Raw genomic sequence first — 19086 nt, 5'->3', positions numbered from 1 at the left:
TAGGCTGTGTATTATTATTGTTATTTAGCTTATCTTTGGATTTGACCCTTGATCTGCTTCCTGACACCTCTTCTGCCTGCTCCCTGAACGTTGACGCTACCTCTCGTATTTTGACCTCGGCTTGCTTTTGGATTTTGTCTTTGCCTCTTCTCTTGTACTGACGTGACCTCCTGGACTGACCCTGGATAGTTGACCCGCCTCGCCCTTCCGTTTTTGGTGGTACCTTGCTTGTTCCACCTCTCTGTCCGCTCTAGTGCTACCTCTCATTGGCCGAGTGGCGTAGTCGAGGATGACCAAGATGTGTTGGTGCCCTCTAGCGGACTTCGGTACTGGGCATATGAGATCCATAGCGATCCGCTCGAATGGAACCTTAAAAATTTGGAGAGGGACCAGGTGACTACGGAAATGTACCTGGGGGCTGGTTATCTGACAGGTTGGGCAAGACTTGTAATACTCTTCCACCTCTCTGAACACACTGGGCCAGGAGAACCGCTGTAGAATTCAGTCCTGTGTTTTCTGCTGGCCCAGGTGTCCCCCAAGAACATGTTGGTGGGCTAACTCCAACACAAGCTTGCGATATGCCTTGGGCACCACCAGCTGTTCAATATGTTCACCCCGTAGTTGATTTATCCAGTACAGCATCTCCTGTTGAACCACAAAACGGGGGAACATAGACTCGGCTCCCGGTTGTTGCGGCTCACCTACAACTATTACCACATTTTCCCAGGCTCGAGACAGAGTCGGGTCCTGGTGCTGTGCTGTACCAAAATTATCCCCAGAGACCATTGAGGTCTGCCAGCTCAGGACCCGGTGGCAAGTCCCCCACTCTCCCAACATGACACTTAGCGGGGTTGTCTCCCCCTCTTCCACCGAAGTGGCGGTCACCCCTACTGCTGGTTCTTCTGACTCAGGTTCCCAGGGTTCTGGTCTCCCCCCTGAGCTGGGCCACTCTGCTAGGGTTACAACTGTCTCCCGGGTATCGGTAACTTTCATATCCGGCCATAGTGTTGGGAAACCGGGGAAGCCTCTCCCAATTATTAACTCATATGGTAATTTTGTTGCGACGGCCACCTCATGCGTCCACCTGCTGGCCACCTTTGACAAAGAGACCAGGGCGGTGGGATAGTCCTTTAAGTCCCCATGAATGCAGACAATGCTGACTATTCGGCCAGTATACTCGGCGGGCCGCACCAGGGCAGCTCTTACCAGGGACACCAGGCTCCCTGAATCCAGCAGTGCCACCGCCAGAGTGTCCCCCACTTCCACCTGGCCCAGGTGACTATTATCTACAGTATCGGAGGTACCTGTGGCGCACAGCTTCCTGGCATACACTGAGTGGCGGTAGCCATAGTTGGTTTCCATGGGTTCACCCCGATGAGGACAGTCGGCTCTTATGTGTCCAGGCTCGTGACACCGCCAGCAGACCACCAGGGCTGGGTCTGCAGGGGGTACGTCCCGGGTGGGTTTTGCTGGCACCAGTCGCCGGGTTTGGAATGGAGATTTCCGGGGTTTTACTGGCCCCCTCCCAAAATAACCCCCTGCAGATTTCTGGTGGCCTCGTAGCGCTCCACCAGGTCAACTATCTCCAAGGCATTATCCGGAGACACCTGGCCGATCCAGTGCTGGAGAGGGTACGGAAAAGCCCTCCAAAACACATCCGCCAACAGCCGATCCAACATAGCAGTGGGAGTCAATATGCCAGGCTGCAGCCATTTTTGCAATCGGTGCAGCAGATCATAATATTGTGGTCTGGCGGGTTCAGCCGGGTTAAATTCCCACTGATGCACCTGCTGGGCCGGGACCAATACATTCACCTCGAGTCTTGCCAGGATCTCACCTTTTACTGTTGCGTAGTCGACCGCTTGAACATCGGGGAGATCAAAAAATACTTGCTGGGGACCAGACGCCAGGAACGGAGCGACGACCTCAGCCCACTGGTCTCGGAGTAACTTTTTCCTCACGGCTACCATTTGGAAGACCGCCAGATAGGTCTCGACGTCATCTGAGGGGGTCATCTTAGGAATCGCCGCACGGACAGCTTTCTGGGCATCGTGGACATTCTAGGACGCTCCTGCCGCTTTCAATGCCCTTACATGTCGTAATAGTAGCTGGTTAGTTTCTTGTCTCCACGAGGGCTTTCACGACTGCCTCCATTTTGTCAGGGGACACGGGTCGTAACCTTGCCAGCTTAATGTATGACATGCACTTGTGCATGAGGAAAAACAATTTTTTTTCGGCCTTCAGGCCTGCCTCACTGCGTTTGCCCGCATCCTCCACCAATTGTGGGGATTCGCTCTGGTAGGCAGATTAGCGGACGCAGTACAGAGGCAAAAACAAAGTCTTTGACCTAAACAGTGCAGTGTTTATTCACACATAGATAGCACAACTTTGTTAGGGTGGCTCATCTGATTGAAACCATGTATCGGGTGCTCAAAATCTATTTGTTTCACCCAATCAGCAAATTTAGGATCTATGATATATTGTATAGACGAGCACTCCTCACCTGGTCTTATGCAGAGCTTGGTATTTATTGGTTAAAAAAAAATCTTTAAAAAAATAATAAAAAAAATACACAATGTATATATAAGATTAAACATATGAAAAAATCAAATGGCGTGTACAGTTGCTCATTAGGATTCCCACATAGACGCGGACATGTATTCAATAGAAACTTAATTGCACATGGTGCAAATGATAGTGCAAAAAGTGCAAGTGCAAGTGCAATAGATAAATGGGTAGTTAAAAATATGGAATAAATAAGGGAAGGTAGTGTCCAGTCTGCTTGGTGAACAGATTGGTCTTAGTGAGGTTGGATTCGTTCTAGTGTAGGTAGTTCTTGGTGGAATAAGAAAAATAGGTAAAAAATATATATATAATAAATATAAAATATATGTAAAATATATATAGGAAGTCTAGTGTCTTTTCCTATGGTAGTCTTGTAGTCGCTGTTCCCCTGTTGGACAATTGTAGTGTCCTTCTATGGTTGTTGGTGTTACCAACAGTAAATCAATAGATTGTTGGAGGTTATGTTGCACAGCGTCCCAATAGATTAGTAGTAGTTAATAAAGTTCGGTCGATCTAATGAATATTGTTAGTAAAACTTGATAACAATATATTCACACTTGTTAGGTGAATATGTATAACTTTCGGGCAGTGGGTTGTCAGGCCAGCCGTGGCGTCCCCCGTGGCCGCCAATAACAACCTCAACTGCCGTTACCTGTCTGGTGTCTTTGCGGCAGTACGGCTTGTAGCCGCTCTTACAGGTCCGGCTCTCCTTCTCTGGTCTCGCGGTAGGACAGGCACGCGAGCGAGACGTCAGTCTTTCGGCGTCCCACGTGTGCAGTGACGATCCTGTTTTGATCAATCCACGGACAGGGTTTGCCGTGATGACTGGAAGCGCTTCCAGGGAGAAACAAAAGGAGTTACGTGCGATTATTCATATGCAGAATGCGGGTATAGTCCTTATTCACACCAGACACGTTTCGGAGTCTGAAACTGACTCCTTCTTCAGTGGCTAACCCGCATTTGCGCATGGGGCTTCTATATATATCATCTTGGGATGTGCATAAAAGGTGGAATGGATTAAGTCCATATATGGATTCTTCTCATCGGCCAAAGTCCTTACTCTCTGTTTTTATCCAGTGTTCAAAAACTCACTGAAAAAGGTGGCCTAAACTGAAGAAAATGCTCCAAACCCAGACACTGTAGCGTGTCTATAACCGGGAGAGCAATTCCTCCGCATGCGGTCCGCAGACAACGGCAATCCCCAGCAAAAAATATGTACAATGGAGGATGCCGGGGTGGACCGCATGCACCACAAGAACATCTTACACAAAATGATACACTGTGCAGATGAAAAAATATACATACACGAATCACTGCAAAAAATGCACCAAAATGATACGCAACTGACAATACTAGCCAATTCCTCAGGCCGATGTTAAAAGCTGAGAACTTTGCCAATATCTTCCAGTCAGGAACATATCGGAGCCCCTCATGCACCACGTCACGGTGTCTCAGCACTCAACTGCCCGTGGTGTGTGAACAGGGTCTGAACAGTGCAATTAACTCACAGCCAGACTCTCACATGCCTCCATAGTGGTATCACCAATGCATAGTGAGGTAAAATAAAGCTGTGAGCCGCACCTACAACAGACCATGTGACACAGAAGCTACCAGGTGCAAAAGAATATTATCAACAAAATAAAGAGGCACATTCCATACACATAAAGACAAAAACTCAAGAAAAAAAGTGGCCTAAATGGGAGAAAATGCTCCAAACCCAGACACTGTAGCGTGTCTATAACCGGGGGAGCAATTCCTCCGCATGCGGTCCGCAGACAACAGCAATCCCCAGCAAAAAATGCGTACAGTGTTCATACACTGAACAAAAATATAAACGCAACACTTTCGGTTTTGCTACCATTTTTCATGAGCTGAACTCAAAGATCTGAAACATTTTCTACATACACAAAAGACCCATTACTCTCAAATATTGCTCACAAATCTGTCTAAATAAGTGTTAGTGAGCACTTCTCCTTTGCCGAGATAATCCATCATAGGTGTGGCATATCAAGGTGCTGATTAGACAGCATGAATATTGCACAGGTGTGCCTTAGACTGCCCACAATAAAAGACCACTCTGAAATGTGCAGTTTGATCACACAGCACAATGCCACAGATGTCGCAAAGTTTGAGGGAGTGTGCAATTGGCATGCTGACTGCAGGAATGTCTACCAGAGCTGTTGCCCGTGCAATGAATGTTCATTTCTCTACCATAAGCCGTCTCCAAAGGCGTTTCATAGAATTTGGCAGTTCGTCCAACCGGCCTCACAACCGCAGACCACGTGTAACCACACCAGCCCAGGACCTCCACATCCAGCATGTTCACCTCCATGATCATCTGAGACCAGCCACCCAGACAGCTGCAGCAACAATCGGTTTGCATAACCAAAGAATTTCTGCACAAACTGTCAGAAACTGTCAAAGGGAAGCTCAAATGCATGATCGTCGTCCTCATCGGGGTTTGTACCTGACTGCAGTTCGTCATCGTAACCGACTTGAGTGGGCAAATGCTCACATTCAATGACGTCTGGCACGTTGGAGAGGCATTCTGTTCATGGATGAGTCCATTTTTCACTGTTCAGGGCAGATGGCAGACAGCTTGTGTGGCGTTGTGTGGTTGAGCGGTTTACTGACGTCAGCGTTGTGGATCAAGTGGCGAACACAGGTGCATTTTATTGATGGCATTTTGAATGCACAGAGATACCGTGACGAGATCCTGAGGCCCATTGTTGTGCCATTCATCCACGACCATCACCTCATGTTGCAGCATGATAATGCTCGGCCCCATATTGGAAGGATCTGTACACAATTCCTGGAAGCTGAAAACATCCCAGTTCTTGCATGGCCAGCATATTCACCGGACATGTCACCCATTGAGCATGTTTGGGATGCTCTGGAACGGCGTATACGACAGGTGGGGTGGGATGAATTATCTCAGCAAAGAATAAGTGCTCACTAACACAGATTTAAACAGATTTGTGAACAATATTTGAGAGTAGCGGGTCTTTTGTGTATGTAGAAAATGTTTCAGATCTTTGAGTTCAGCTCATGAAAAATGGGAGCAAAACCGAAAGTGTTGCGTTTATATATTTGTTTATTGTATTTACACTCTAGGTTGTCTTTTATCCTTATATGGAGGTTCATATTCTCTTGTGTCGCAAGATATGGTTAGTAAACTTGAAAAACTTGAAGAATGACAGGTTGCGTTTTTATTGCGGTAACGCCGTGTTTTAGCACAGCAGAGAGAGAAAGCAGAGTTATCAAGTTTGCCTGCCAGTTTATGCCAAAGCCTACTGGAACCAATAGCTGGGCAGCTGTTGTATCCGCTGGCATCAGTGAAACCTCAGATGCCAGCAGATTAGCCCCTTAGATGCTGCGGTGGGTGTAAGGGGTTTACAGAGTGATGGGGCTCCCTCTCTCCTCCCATCAGCTCCCCACAATGCGATCGTTGGCTGCCGACGGCTGCTATGGCAGCCCAAGGCTTTTGGCCTGCCAGTTACAGAGGCTTATGAGACCCAGCCCTCACTCTAAGTGGACATGCTGGATGATTGTAGATGAGATCATTGACATGCGCATTGAGGTTCTGGAGACGCGCAGGGTGAGTCCTGATGAGCGCGGATGGCAGCTACTGTTTTCCCCACACTAGGGTTTTGGTAGGCACATGTGAGATTTTGCTTTGTAATTGTCTTTATGCTAATTACCTTTACATAACAGTCATGGTTGGTAATGATATTAATTGGGGCATACTTTGTATTGGCTCCCTATTGTAGGGGGTGGAGTCACATGCACTTTATAAGGGTGGATATGTTCACTCTATACTAGGCTTGATAAAGGCTACTATGTAGCCGAAATGTTGTTGTCTGGTTTTATGGCACACATTCTGTGAAGCTTGTCCAATAAAGAACTCACTGAAGATGCTGCCATGGCCTCTTTTTGTACACTATTTGCTGTATCCTAGGGAGCCTACCCCAGTACAGGGCTGGGACAAGGTCCACCACCAACAGAGGCTGAGCTGCCCAAGTGCGCCCCCCCCCCAACTTGTGGAGTCTTTACTAAATACTTACTGTTGTAATCACGCATAAATATGCACAGTTTAATGTACCAATTAACTATAGCTATAAACAAATGCACAACTTTAGATCCATATAAAGATAGAAATAAAGTGCAAAAACAAGTCATATAAGACAATAACCACATAATCTTAATATAAATAAACATAATCCTGTCAACAAGACAGAATAAAAACTAGCAAGTTTTGCAGGGGTATGGGTAGATGGGGTGGTAGGACAAGGGCTGATGGGGGAAGGGGGGCTGGGTTAGATCATCTAACCCCCCTCCCCCCATCAGCCCTCGACCCCCCCCATCTACCCCACCAGACATTTAGATGTTATTTATTCATGCAGCTCTAATGCTCTGATGATCACTGATCAGTAGATGACTCAAGTCAAGCCCCCCCACCATTTAGATATGTATGTTTGTTATTAATCATCATCCAGCCCAACCCCCCCCCCCCCCCCCCCGGGGCGTTCCTTGTAATTTTACCCCATCCAGAACCGCATCAGACCTCAGATCAGACGGAAAAGAATATTATCTTTATTTAAAAACTATCTTACTTCACTTCAGGGCAGACTCTCACGCTCTATCCCTGCTGGGGCCTGGGCTGGGTCGTGACACAGTGCAGTGCTGCTGCCTGCTGCTGCCAGCGCTGCTCCTGGTCTCCAGAGGGCGCACATGTGACCTGACTGCTTACATCGCGTCAGGTCAAAGTGCGTGCTGTACGCAGCCAGTCCGGCAAGCGACTGAGCAGAGACCAGAGCAGCGGAGCGGCCGAGCCAGGAGGCGGAGCGGGGAGGGCGCACGTAAGTCAGTGCCAAGTGCTCCCTACTCCCTCCGTCCTCCAGCGTGGCCGGCAGCCCGGCAGGCGTGGCAGCAGCAGCGACGTGGTCAGTGGCCTGCCTGCCGCCCAGAGGCTGGGGACCTGGCCTGCGCCCTGAGGCTGGAGCCTCCCCAGCCTCTGTGTCGGCCCACCCCTGCCCCAGTACATGACTTACATATACTAACAATGAGAAGGAGTGCACAGAAACTGCAGTCGCCGTTGTGAATCTGAGTAAATGTAATGAAATACAGCAATAGCCAGTAGACTTTTAAAGCACACAAAGATTTTAAGCAACTTGAAATAAAGAATCGTTTTACAAAGTGCTCACTCCACAACTTGATAAATAACTTGACGGGTGTAGTTTCCAAATTAAGGCCACTTATAGGGGGTTTCCCTTGTACAGGTGCCTCAGGGTCTCTGCAAATGTGATGTAGTGCCCAAAAACCATTCCAGCAAAATCCATGCTCCAAAAGCCACATGGCGCTTCTTTACTTTTGAGCCCTGTTCTGTGCCCATACAGCAGCTTACGTCCACATTTATGCATTTCCATACTCAGTTAAACCCGTCTAACAATTTAAGTAGTGTTGTGTGAGTCTCAGATGGCACCAGCTGGGCACCACATATTGGGCACTGAAATGACATATCTGTGGAAAACTTTTCACTTTGCACAGTCTGCTGCACATTATTTTCTGCAAAATATCTTTGATGCCAAATTGCTCACTCTATCCCTTAATAAATACCTTGAGGTGTGTAGTTTTCAAAATTTCCACATTGGGCCTCAAATATGGTGCTCGTTTATTCCTGTATGTAGGCAAAAGATTAGGGCCACATATAGGGTTTTTCTAAAACCAGAAAGCACAGCATAATATTAAGAAGGCTTGCTTTTCAAACTGGCACACGATGGGCACAACATATTGGCCACTGCATTAGTATACAGTGGTAGTAGAGTTAACACTCATGCTTTATGAGATGTGTTATTTAAACTAAATGCGTTAAAGGGCTTCTATCACCCCCCAAACAGCAATTTTCAGTTTTGGACTTAATATATTTGCTAATGTACCCAGATTCCATATGTACCCCTCTTACCTCTGGCTGTGCTGTAATTTCAGTAAAAATCGTACTTTTGGGATATGCAAATTTCTTCACTACCAGCAAGTTGGGTGGACTTGCTGGTAGCCGCCCCCTCCTCCACTTGATTGACAGGGCCAGCGAGTGCTCTCATCCTCCAGCTGGCCCTGCCTGCAGCTCAAATCCCGCACCTGCGCCATACCGGTCCTCATTCGGCGCAGGAGCTCTGAGAGAAGGACGCTCGCTTGGCTGCTCCTTCCTCAGTGCGCCTGCGCCGATGACGTCAGCCCTACACCCGGAATAGAGTCTTCCCTTTAAGCAAATACCTTTAATTGCTTTTCAATGGCTTTTGTTTCAAGATAACACGATGAGTTAAGAAATTTAAGTTAAGAGTTTGAGTGTTAACCCTGCTACATCTGTACCTGTGTAAAAATTTGAATTTTCACTTTTCAACATCTGCTGTGAATTAATTTTTGCTAAATACCTGTTGGGTCAAAATCCTCACTACACTCCTTGGTAAATTCTGTGAGTGGTGTGGTTTCCAAAATGGGGTCACTTTTTGGGGCTTCCATTTTTATTTCACATCAGCCTCTGTCCATGTTGTATAAATTACCAAATAAGGTGCTCTTTATCTTCTGAACCCTGTAGTGTGCCCAAACTGCATTTTAAAATCACATATGGGGTGTTGCTGTATGTTACCCCTTGTAAAAATGCAAAAAATCTGGGGCTTATTAAAATGTTTTTGGAATAAATTTTTATTTTCACAGCCAAGTGTTTCTAAATTCCTTGAAATGCCTGTGGGGTCAAAGCGCTCAGTACATCCCCTCAATAAATTACTTGAGAGGGTGTAGCTTCCAAAATAGGGTCACTTTTGGGGGTTTCCAATGCAGGGGTGCCTCAGCGTCTCTTCAAGTGACAGGGCACCCGAAAACCATATGGCACGCCTTCCCTTCTGAGCCCTGCTGTGTGCCCATACCGCAGTTTAAGACCACATATGGGGTGTTTCTGTAAACTGTAGAATCAGTCTAATAAATATTGAGGTTTGTTTTGCTGTTGTGTTACAGGAAAAATGGATAATCTGGAAAATCTGCACACAAAAAAGGTGAAATTTTCAAATTTCACCTCCATTTTCCTTTCAATCTTGTGAAACATCTAAAGGTATAAAAGAGTTTGTAATATCAGTTTTGAATAATTTGATGGTGTAGTTTCTAAAATTGGGTCATTATCTAAGCCTTACAAAGTGACTTCATAGCTGAATTGGCCCTTAAATTAGTGAGTTGGAGATTTTCTTGAAAATCTTAAAAATAGCTTCTAAAATTCTAAGCCTTTGTAACCTCCTAAAAAAATAAAATGACATTTACAAAATGATGCCAATGTAAAGTAGACATATGGTGAATGTTAATTAATAACTATTTGGTGAGATATCACTATTAGTCTTAAAAGCAAAGAAATCCAAATTCAGAAAATAGTGAATTTTTCCAAACTTTCTGTAAATGTTGGATTTTTTTAAATAAATAAAGGTAAAACATAGTGACTCAAATTCACCACTGACATGAAGCTGGATGTGTCACAAAAAAAGAATTCTCAGAATTAGTTGAATAAGTAAAAGCATTCAAAAGTTAATACCACACATCAGATTAGCAAAATTTGAACATGTCAAGAAGGTGAAAAATGGCTGTTTCTGGAAGGGGTTAATAGGCTGTATTTACAACCACCAACCACTAGCTGTTTCCCTTTCCCCATAGGATAGGAGGAGTTTAGAACAATCTGCAGTCTGTAATGCCTGTAGGTAGGGAAAGACACGCACAGTGAGCCCTGACCTAGAACCCAGCCCACTTTTCCTACCTACTTGCAGTACAAGCCCTAGGTAGCAAGACTGCAACTGGTCAACAGCCCCTGTGCTGCTTACATGCAGAGACAGACAAACACCAAGAGACAAAAGAACACAAAAACAGGGTTGTACGTTAATGGGTCAGAACCAGACGGACAATGCAGTACCCAAACAAGAGACAGTGAGTGGTCAGAAGACAAGCTGGGGTCAGAGCAATGAGCAATCCAATAAGCACAGGAACCAGGAACACAGCTAGTGAGTCAGAAAATATCACTGGCACTGGTATAAGGCCAGTATGGGGTTTAAATAGGGCACTGAGTCCAAGGATCAGAACCTGATAGGTCATGACTCGGTGCTCCATTAGTCAGAAACTCTAGCACACAGTAATAGAGCAGCTGAGCTAAACAACCCACTGCAAATCTTCTCCAGAATTGTATCCTGTTGCTAAGGATGTTGTTGCATCACCGGGGGCATGACTTAGCGCATCTCTCCCAGCGTGGCCGCACTGAAGCCAGCTGGAGCCTGGACAGGTGAGACAGAGACACAGTCTAAGGCTACATTCACACCACCATACGTGTTTTGCGGTCTGCAAAACACTGTTCCGCAAAAAATGGGTCCTCATCCAATCCTCAAAAAAAACATAACGGACACGGAAACAAAATACGTTTGTGTGCGTGTAGCCTAAGGGAGTTAGTGTATGGACAGTGGATGCAGAGAGTGCAGAGCTCTCTGCATGAGAGAGCAGATGCAAAATGTAATGCTGACACAAGCCACCCCTGGGCCTAGGTACCACCCCAGAAATAAATTTAACTGAAAAAACAGGCCAGAGGAGAGAGAGAGAGAGAGAGAGAGAGAGAGGTGCAGAGTAGAAGCTTTGTTGACAAAAGTGGGTAATTTATCAAACTGGTGTAAAGTAGCACTGGCTTAGTTACCCATAGCAACCAATCAGATTCCACCTTGCATTTTGGACAGCTCCTATAGAAAATGAACGGCAGAATCTGATTGGTTGCTATGAGCAACTATGTAAGTTCTACTTTACAAAAAATTCTGTGTCTAAACTCGCGTCAAGTTTTGCCGATATTATCACGGGGACATGGACATTGACACAAATACACAACATCTTTAGTTTTGCAGGTAACAACATTCCTGAAACTATAGATCAGATTTGTAACAGAGGAGGTATGTCACGGCCTATGGTGTGTGCTGTGACACTGTTGCTACACTTGCGGTTGCCCCCGGCAACGTGTTTCTGTGTGTGCATGCGGTGGTAGTGTCTCGGCCTTCTGGGTGATTGCCGTGACATGGTTGCCACGCATGTTGTTGCCTGCGGCAACGTGTAGCTTTTTATGCTTGTGTGTGCACTTCCCCTTTAAGTGGCTTCCTTTCCTTGTCTGGTGTTGGAAGGGTTAACTCCCTTCCTAGTGTTTTGTTAACACTGGGTTTATGTGTTTGTGGGTGTGGCTGCTTGGGCTATTTAGCCTCTGCTGGATGCCTGTAGCTGGGGGGTACTCCAGCTATGGTGTATGCTGGAGTTATCCTCCTGGTCTTCATTTGCCATCTGTCCAGTGAGAGACACCCTTGTGGTCATAGAAGATAGAAGATGTTTTTATGGTGTCTTATGTTTATTGCAGCTCCATTCTCTCTAAGTACAGCTCTGCCGTGTTTGGTGAACCAGGCATATTACAGGTGAACATAACAGTTGCATTAGAAATAGTAATGCACAGTGGAGTGGACCTTAAATAAATACACAAGATGACATGATATTAGCCCATTAAAGACAGTAGTGGGGTGAAGAAGTGGTAATGCCACTCTGTGGCGTTACACATGTTCCTGCCCCTACTGGGCAGGAATAATGGCTGTGAATCAGTCTATCTCCTAGACTCCTACCTGTCATGGTTCCTCCCATGACAGAGGTGAGAAGATCTGAGAGACTGGCGGCACGTTAGGGTATCTGACAGTCTCTCTGTTTTCATCTTGCAATGTTTGTTTGGTAATTACCACACCTCTTGTCAGGTGCAGCTTGTGGTCATTACTGAGGCTCTATTTAGTTCTGACTCACACTGCTTACCATGCGGTTGATATTTCCTGCTGGAGTTGCTTGAGCTGGTGTGTTGTTCCTTTGGATCTCCTGCTCCTCCATTCTTTTTTAAGTGCATTTTGTTTTGCATTTTGTTGTTTGCTTCTGTGTGTTGTTGTCTAGGCCTCAGGGAGACGCTGGTTACTTCATCTGGGGAGGAACCAGTAGTCTCATTCCCTGCCACCACTCCTAGGGCCTTGCAGGGTCTCCAGGGCTAAGGTTACGGTGTATGAGTATTTCCACCTTCAGGTTCTACTCATACTGGCTGGAGTCAGGGAGAGGTCTAGGGATTCCTAGGAGGTCACCATCCCTCTCCCTTAGCTTTGAGGCTTAGACTCTGGTCTATTCCTTCTGTGTGTTATCTGGTGTTATCCGTGACATTATCAACCACCATTTTGTTTGTGTCAGTGCAGCGATGGATACTGTTTCTGCACTGGTCGATCGTATGCAGCAACTGTCTTTGGAGGTGGCTGACCTCCACACGGCCGTCTCGCAGTTTCAGAGACCACAGGCGGCGGCTTCCAGCGGCGAGAACCAGGCCTGCCCTGAACCTATGGTCGCTCTCCCGGATAGGTTTTCTGGTGGAAGTAACAACTGTATTCGTCCTAACTCTTCTGGGGACGAGAGTCAAAGAGTGGGGATTATTATTTTGTTACTGAAAGGTGACGCTCAGTCTTGGGTAGATTAATTTTTCTGAGCTCTGGGGCTTATCTACGATGACCCAGATCGGGTCTCCCTGTCCGAGACTAAGTTGAGTGGCTTACGGCAGGGAGAGCGTTCTGCGGAGTCTTATTGCTCTGAATTTCGGAGATGGGCAACTGATACTGAGTGGAATGACCCATCCCTCCGTAATCAATTCTGTCAAGGGTCATCTAAAAACCTGAAGGACGCCTTGGCATTTCACAAAATATCCAGAGTCATTAGAGGCAGCCATGTCTCTGGCTGTACGTATTGATAGACACCTGAGGGAGAGATCTAAGTTTCCTCTCGCTCGGGACGCACTATCATATGGGGAAGCGGCCTCTTCCAACCCTCTGTGTAGGGAGGCACTTGAGCCCATGTCTGATGATGAGCCATTGCAGTTGGGGGAAGTCACTCCTGGACCTGGTGATAAAATTGTTAGGGTTAAGAAAAGACTCTGCTTTTTCTGTGGTAAAGGGGGACATTTTATTAACGTATGTCCTTATGTTAAACGTCAAGGTGAAAAAGAGAGAAAGAAAACTAATGTGTTTAGTCCTCTTCTCACTCTTGGTAGTGTGGGTGGGGAATCTGAGAATGTACTTTTGTCATTTACCGGTAGTACCCGATTTATCCTGCCTGCCAAGGTGGTGCTAGACTCCAAAACTGTGGAAATTGAAGTATTTATTGACAGTGGGGCAGGGATTAAACTAGTGGATGGCCAGTTCGTCCGTATGCATGGTTTGACAATAAGTGCATTAGACAAAAATATTTCGGTGTTTGCAATTAATTCCGCCCTACTCTCACAAAAGTGTTTGTCACAAAGGGTGCAGGACATTCGCCTAAAGGTGGGAGATTCTCATCAAGATTCCATTTCGTGTTTTGTGCTGGAGTGTCTGCCTGCTCCTCTGGTGCTAGGTTTACCGTGGTTAACCAAGTGATTTTTGCATAGACAACTGTCTTAGCACGTCGCTTTCTGTTGTAACCACTAAAATAGTACTTTCTTTTATTTCTAATTTTTCTGATGTATTCTCTGAAAGTGGAGACCAGGAGTCACCTCCACATCGGGAGTATGATTGCCCCATCAACCTTATTCCCAGAGCTCGATTGCCCAAGTCTCGGTTGTATAATCTTTCTGAATCCGAAAGAGTAGACAGGCGAGAATATATCACCGAGAGTTTGGCTAAGGCCTCATGCACACGACCGTGGTGTGTTTTGCGTGTTTTGGGTTTACGGCACGGACAGCCTTCAATATAAATGCCTATTCTTGTCCACAAAGCTTTGCGGACAAGAATAGGATATGTTATATTTTTTTAGCGGGGCCACGGAACGGAGCAACGGATGAGGACAGCACATGGAGTGCTGTACGCATCTTTTGCGGCCCCATTGAAGTGTGCATGAGGCCGTTTTGCCGTGTGAATGAGGCCTAAAGGTCATATTAGACCATCCAAATCAACAGTGGCTACAGGGTTCTTCTTTGTTAAAAAAAAGGACGGAACTCTTAGGCCATGTTTGGACTTCTGTGAGCTTAATCGCATTACTGTCCTTGATCCCTATCCCCCTCCTTTGATCCCAGATTTGTTCAATCAGGTTGTTGGTGCCAAGGTGTTCTCTAAGTTGGATTTGAGGGGGGCATATAATATGGTAAGGATCAAGATGGGGGATAAATGGAAGATGGCCTTTAATACCCCTGAAGGTCATTTTAAGAATTTGGTCATGCCTTTTGGGTTGACCAATGCTCCTGCTGTTTTTCAACATTTCATCAGTGACATCTTTCATCATCTGGTGGGCAGGTTTGTGGTGGTGTGTCTGGATGATATTTTAATTTATTCCCCTGACATGGAGACACATCAGGATCACGTGAGACAGGTCTTACAGATCCTAAGGGAGAATAAATTGTATGCTAAGATGGAGAAGTGTGTATTTGCGGTTCCAGAAGTGCAATTCCTGGGTTACCTACTCTCATCTTCGTGTTTTCGTATGGATCCGGAAAAAGTCTGTGCCTAAAATCTGAAAGCGCTGATGCGATTTTTGGGGTTTACCAACTACTACCATAAATTTATCTTGAATTACTCAACTGTTGTTAAACCATTAACAGATATGACAATGAAAGGTGCGGATTTCTCAGTCTGGTCTGATAAGGCATTACATGCCTTTTCAGCGGTAAAGGAATGTTTTGCTTCTGCTCCTATACTGGTGCAACCTGATGTGTCACAGCCATTCATTGTGGAAGTTGACGCATCAGAGGTAGAGGTTGGAGCAGTCTTGTCGCAGGGTCCTTCTCCTAGCAAATGGCGCCCACCGCTGAAATAAATTATTATGTAGGTAATAGAGAGTTGCTGGCCATTAAGTTGGCTTTTGAAGAATGGCGTCATTGGTTGGATGGAGCGATTCATCCCATTACGGTAATTACTGATCACAAAAATCTGGCTTATCTGGAGTCTGCTAAACGTCTGGACCCAAGGCAGGCCAGATAGTCATTGTTTATTACCAGATTTAATTTCGTTGTCACCTATCGCCCTGGGGTTAAGAACGTCAAAGCGGATGCTTTGTCGCATAACTTTCCTGGGGGAGGAGGGGTTTGGAGGATCCTGGCTCGATATTAGCTGATGGGGTGGTTATATCCGCCCTTTATACTGAACTTGAGGCAGAGGTGTTGGAGGCCCAAGGAGATGCACCTGATTCTTGTCCTCCAGGGAAGTTGTTTGTTCCATCGGAACTACGGCACAAGGTTTTTGAAGAACATCACAGTACTGTTCTTATGGGACACCCTGGGAGCAGATCCACGGTTGATCTAATTTACCGGAGATTCTGGTGGCCAGGGTTGCGTAAATGTATTGAGGGCTATGTGTCAGCTTGTGAGACTTGTGCGCTTGCCAAGATGACCCATATTCGGCCTTCAGGATCTTTACTTCCCTTGTCTATCCCGTCTCGACCGTGGACTCATTTGTCCATGGACTTTATCACAGATTTGCCTAATTCCTCAGGGAAAACTGTGATTCTGGTGGTTGTTGATCGCTTCAGTAAGATTTCGCACTTTATAGCATTATCAGGTCTACCTAATGCTAAAACTCTCGCACAAGTGTTTGTTGATAACATTGTGAAACTACACAGTATCCCCTCTGATGTGGTGTCTGATAGGGGGACTCAGTTTGTTTCCAGATTCTGGAAGGTGTTCTGTACTCGACTGGGGGTCCAATTGTCCTTCTCTTTGGCTTTTCATCCTCAGTCGAACGGACAGACTGAACGCACTAACCAGAATCTAGAGACTTATTTGAGATGTTTTGTCTCGGAGAATCAGGAGGAGTGGTCTTCATTTTTGTCATTGGCCGAGTTTGCCATAGATAACCGTAGACAGGAGTCCACTGATAAGTCGCCGTTTTTTTGGAGCATATGGGTTCCATCCGCAGTTTGGCACATTTTCTGCTACTGAGACTTCTGGTATACCGGAAGAGGAAAGATTTTCCTCTTCATTGACATCTTTTTGGTGGAAAATTCAAAACAATAAAAAAAATGGGCAAAAGGTATAAACGCATGGCTGACAAGAGACGTATGAGTGGTCCGGACCTGAGAGTGGGTGATTTTGTGTGGCTGTCCACAAGAAACATTAAGTTTAAGGTACTTTCTTGGAAGTTGGGGCGAAGGTTTATTGGGCCATATAAAATCTCTGCCATTATTAATCCGGTTGCTTTTCGTCTTGAACTTCCGCAGGCTTTAAAAATTCAATATGTTTTTCTCAAATCATTGCTGAAAAGATTTGTTAAACCTGCTGAACCGTTCTCCTTACCTCCTGCTCCTGTCTTGGTGGACGGTAATCTTGAATTTCAGATTGCCAGGGTGTTATCTCCTCCCCATTACCCGTGTCATTACCCGTGACAGTTTCTATGAGGAAGTAAGTTCTAGACTTGACAGCGGCGAATCAATTGATGTTGTGTATCTGGACTTCTCCAAAGCATTTGACATTGTACCACATAAAAGGTTAGTATATAAAATGAGAATGCTCGGACTGGGAGAAAATGTCTGTAAGTGGGTAAGTAACTGGCTCAATGATAGAAAACAGAGGGTGGTTATTAACGGTACATACTCAGATTGGGTCACTGTCACTAGTGGAGTACCTCAGGGGTCAGTATTGGGCCCTATTCTCTTCAATATATTTATTAATGATCTCGCAGAAGGCTTGCATAGTAAAATATAAATTTTCGCAGATGACACTAAACTGTATAAAGTAATTAACGCTGAAGAGGACAGTATACTACTACAGAAGGATCTGGATAGATTGGAGGCTTGGGCAGATAAGTGGCAGATGAGGTTTAACACTGACAAATGTAAAGTTATGCACATGGGAAGGAATAATGCAAGTCACCTGTACATACTAAATGGTAAAACACTCGGTAACACTGACATGGAAAAGGATCTAGGAATTTTAATAAACAGCAAACTAAGGCTACTTTCACACTAGCGTTCGGAGCGGATCCGTCTGATGTTTCATCAGACGGATCCGCTCCGATAATGCAGATGTTTGCATCCGTTCAGAACGGATCCGTCTGCATTATTACTTAGAAAATTTTCTAAGTCTGAAAGTAGCCCGAGCGGATCCGTTCAGACTTTACATTGAAAGTCAATGGGGAACGGATCCGCTTGAAGATTGAGCCATATAGTGTCATCTTCAAGCGGATCCGTCCCCATTGACTTACATTGTAAGTGTGGACGGATCCGCTCGTCTCCGCACGGCCAGGCGGACACCCGAACGCTGCAAGCAGCGTTCAGGTGTCCGCTCACTGAGCGGAGGCTGAACGCTGGCAGGCGGATGCATTCTCAGTGGATCCGCCTCCACTGAGAATGCATTGGGGCCAGACGGATGCGTTCGGGGCCGCTCGTGAGCCCCTTCAAACGGTGCGCACGAGCGGACACCCGAACGCTAGTGTGAAAGTAGCCTAAGCTGCAAAAAACAGTGTCAGGCAGCTGCTGCCAAGGCCAATAAGATAATGTATTGCATCAAAAAGGGCATAGATGCCCGTGATGAGAACATATTCCTACTACTTTACAAATCATTAGTCAGACCACACATGGAGTACTGTGTACAGTTCTGGGCTCCATTGAACAAGGCAGACATAGCAGAGCTAGAGAGGGTCCAGAGGAGGGCAACTAAAGTAATAACTGGAATGGGGCAACTATAGTACCCTGAAAGATTATCAAAATTAGGGTTATTCACGTTGGAAAAAAGACGACTGAGGGGAGATCTAATTACTATGTATAAATATATCAGGGGTCAGTACAGAGATCTATCCCATCATCTATTTATCCCCAGGACTGTAACTGTGACGAGGGGACATCCTCTGCGTTTGGAGGAAAGAAGGTTTGTACACAAACATAGAAAAGGATTCTTTACGGTAAGAGCAGTGAGACTATGGAACTCTCTGCCTGAGGAGGTGGTGATGGTGAGTACAATAAAGGAATTCAAGAGGGGCCTGGATGTATTTCTGGAGTGTAATAATATTACAGGCTATAGCTACTAGAGAGGGGTCGTTGATCCAGGGAGTTATTCTGATTGCCTGATTGGAGTCGGGAAGGAATTTTTTATTCCCCTAAAGTGAGGAAAATTGGCTTCTACCTCACAGGGTTTTTTTTTTGCCTTCCTCTGGATCAACTTGCAGGATGACAGGCCGAACTGGATGGACAAATGTCTTTTTTCAGCCTTATGTACTATGTTACTATGTTATGTACTATGTTACTACCCTTTTGATAAGTGATCTGAGAGTTCAGTTTCCATGAAAAGAATGGACCAATATTTGTTAATATTCTCCTTGGTCTCCCTGTTTGCTGCATCAAAAGTTGAAATGAGCCTAATTACTTTTTGGTCAGTTGGAGAAGGTTTTTTGAGGACCAGTAGGTCATTCCTATTCTGTGTCTGTGCATTATAAAATGCTTCATGCAGAATATACTCCGGATATCCCCTCTGTGAAACCTTTTGTACAGTTTCCTGGCTTCTAT

At 45.7% G+C, this 19086-nt stretch overlaps 1 long non-coding RNA gene across 1 annotated transcript; it reads right to left on the bottom strand.

Annotated features, from left to right (window-relative positions):
- Positions 1–1861: 1861 nt before the first annotated feature.
- LOC121008033 lies at positions 1862–14345 on the bottom strand. The gene is made up of 3 exons (XR_005780507.1): positions 14335–14345; positions 3218–3228; positions 1862–1991 (listed from the first exon to the last, which is right to left on the bottom strand). It is a non-coding gene; the product is annotated as an uncharacterized LOC121008033 (long non-coding RNA).
- Positions 14346–19086: the final 4741 nt, after the last annotated feature.

This window comes from Bufo bufo, chromosome 1 (genome assembly GCF_905171765.1).
Source record: "Bufo bufo chromosome 1, aBufBuf1.1, whole genome shotgun sequence".
Classification (NCBI taxonomy): domain Eukaryota; kingdom Metazoa; phylum Chordata; class Amphibia; order Anura; family Bufonidae; genus Bufo; species Bufo bufo.
This window is presented reverse-complemented; position numbering and strand designations above follow the sequence as displayed.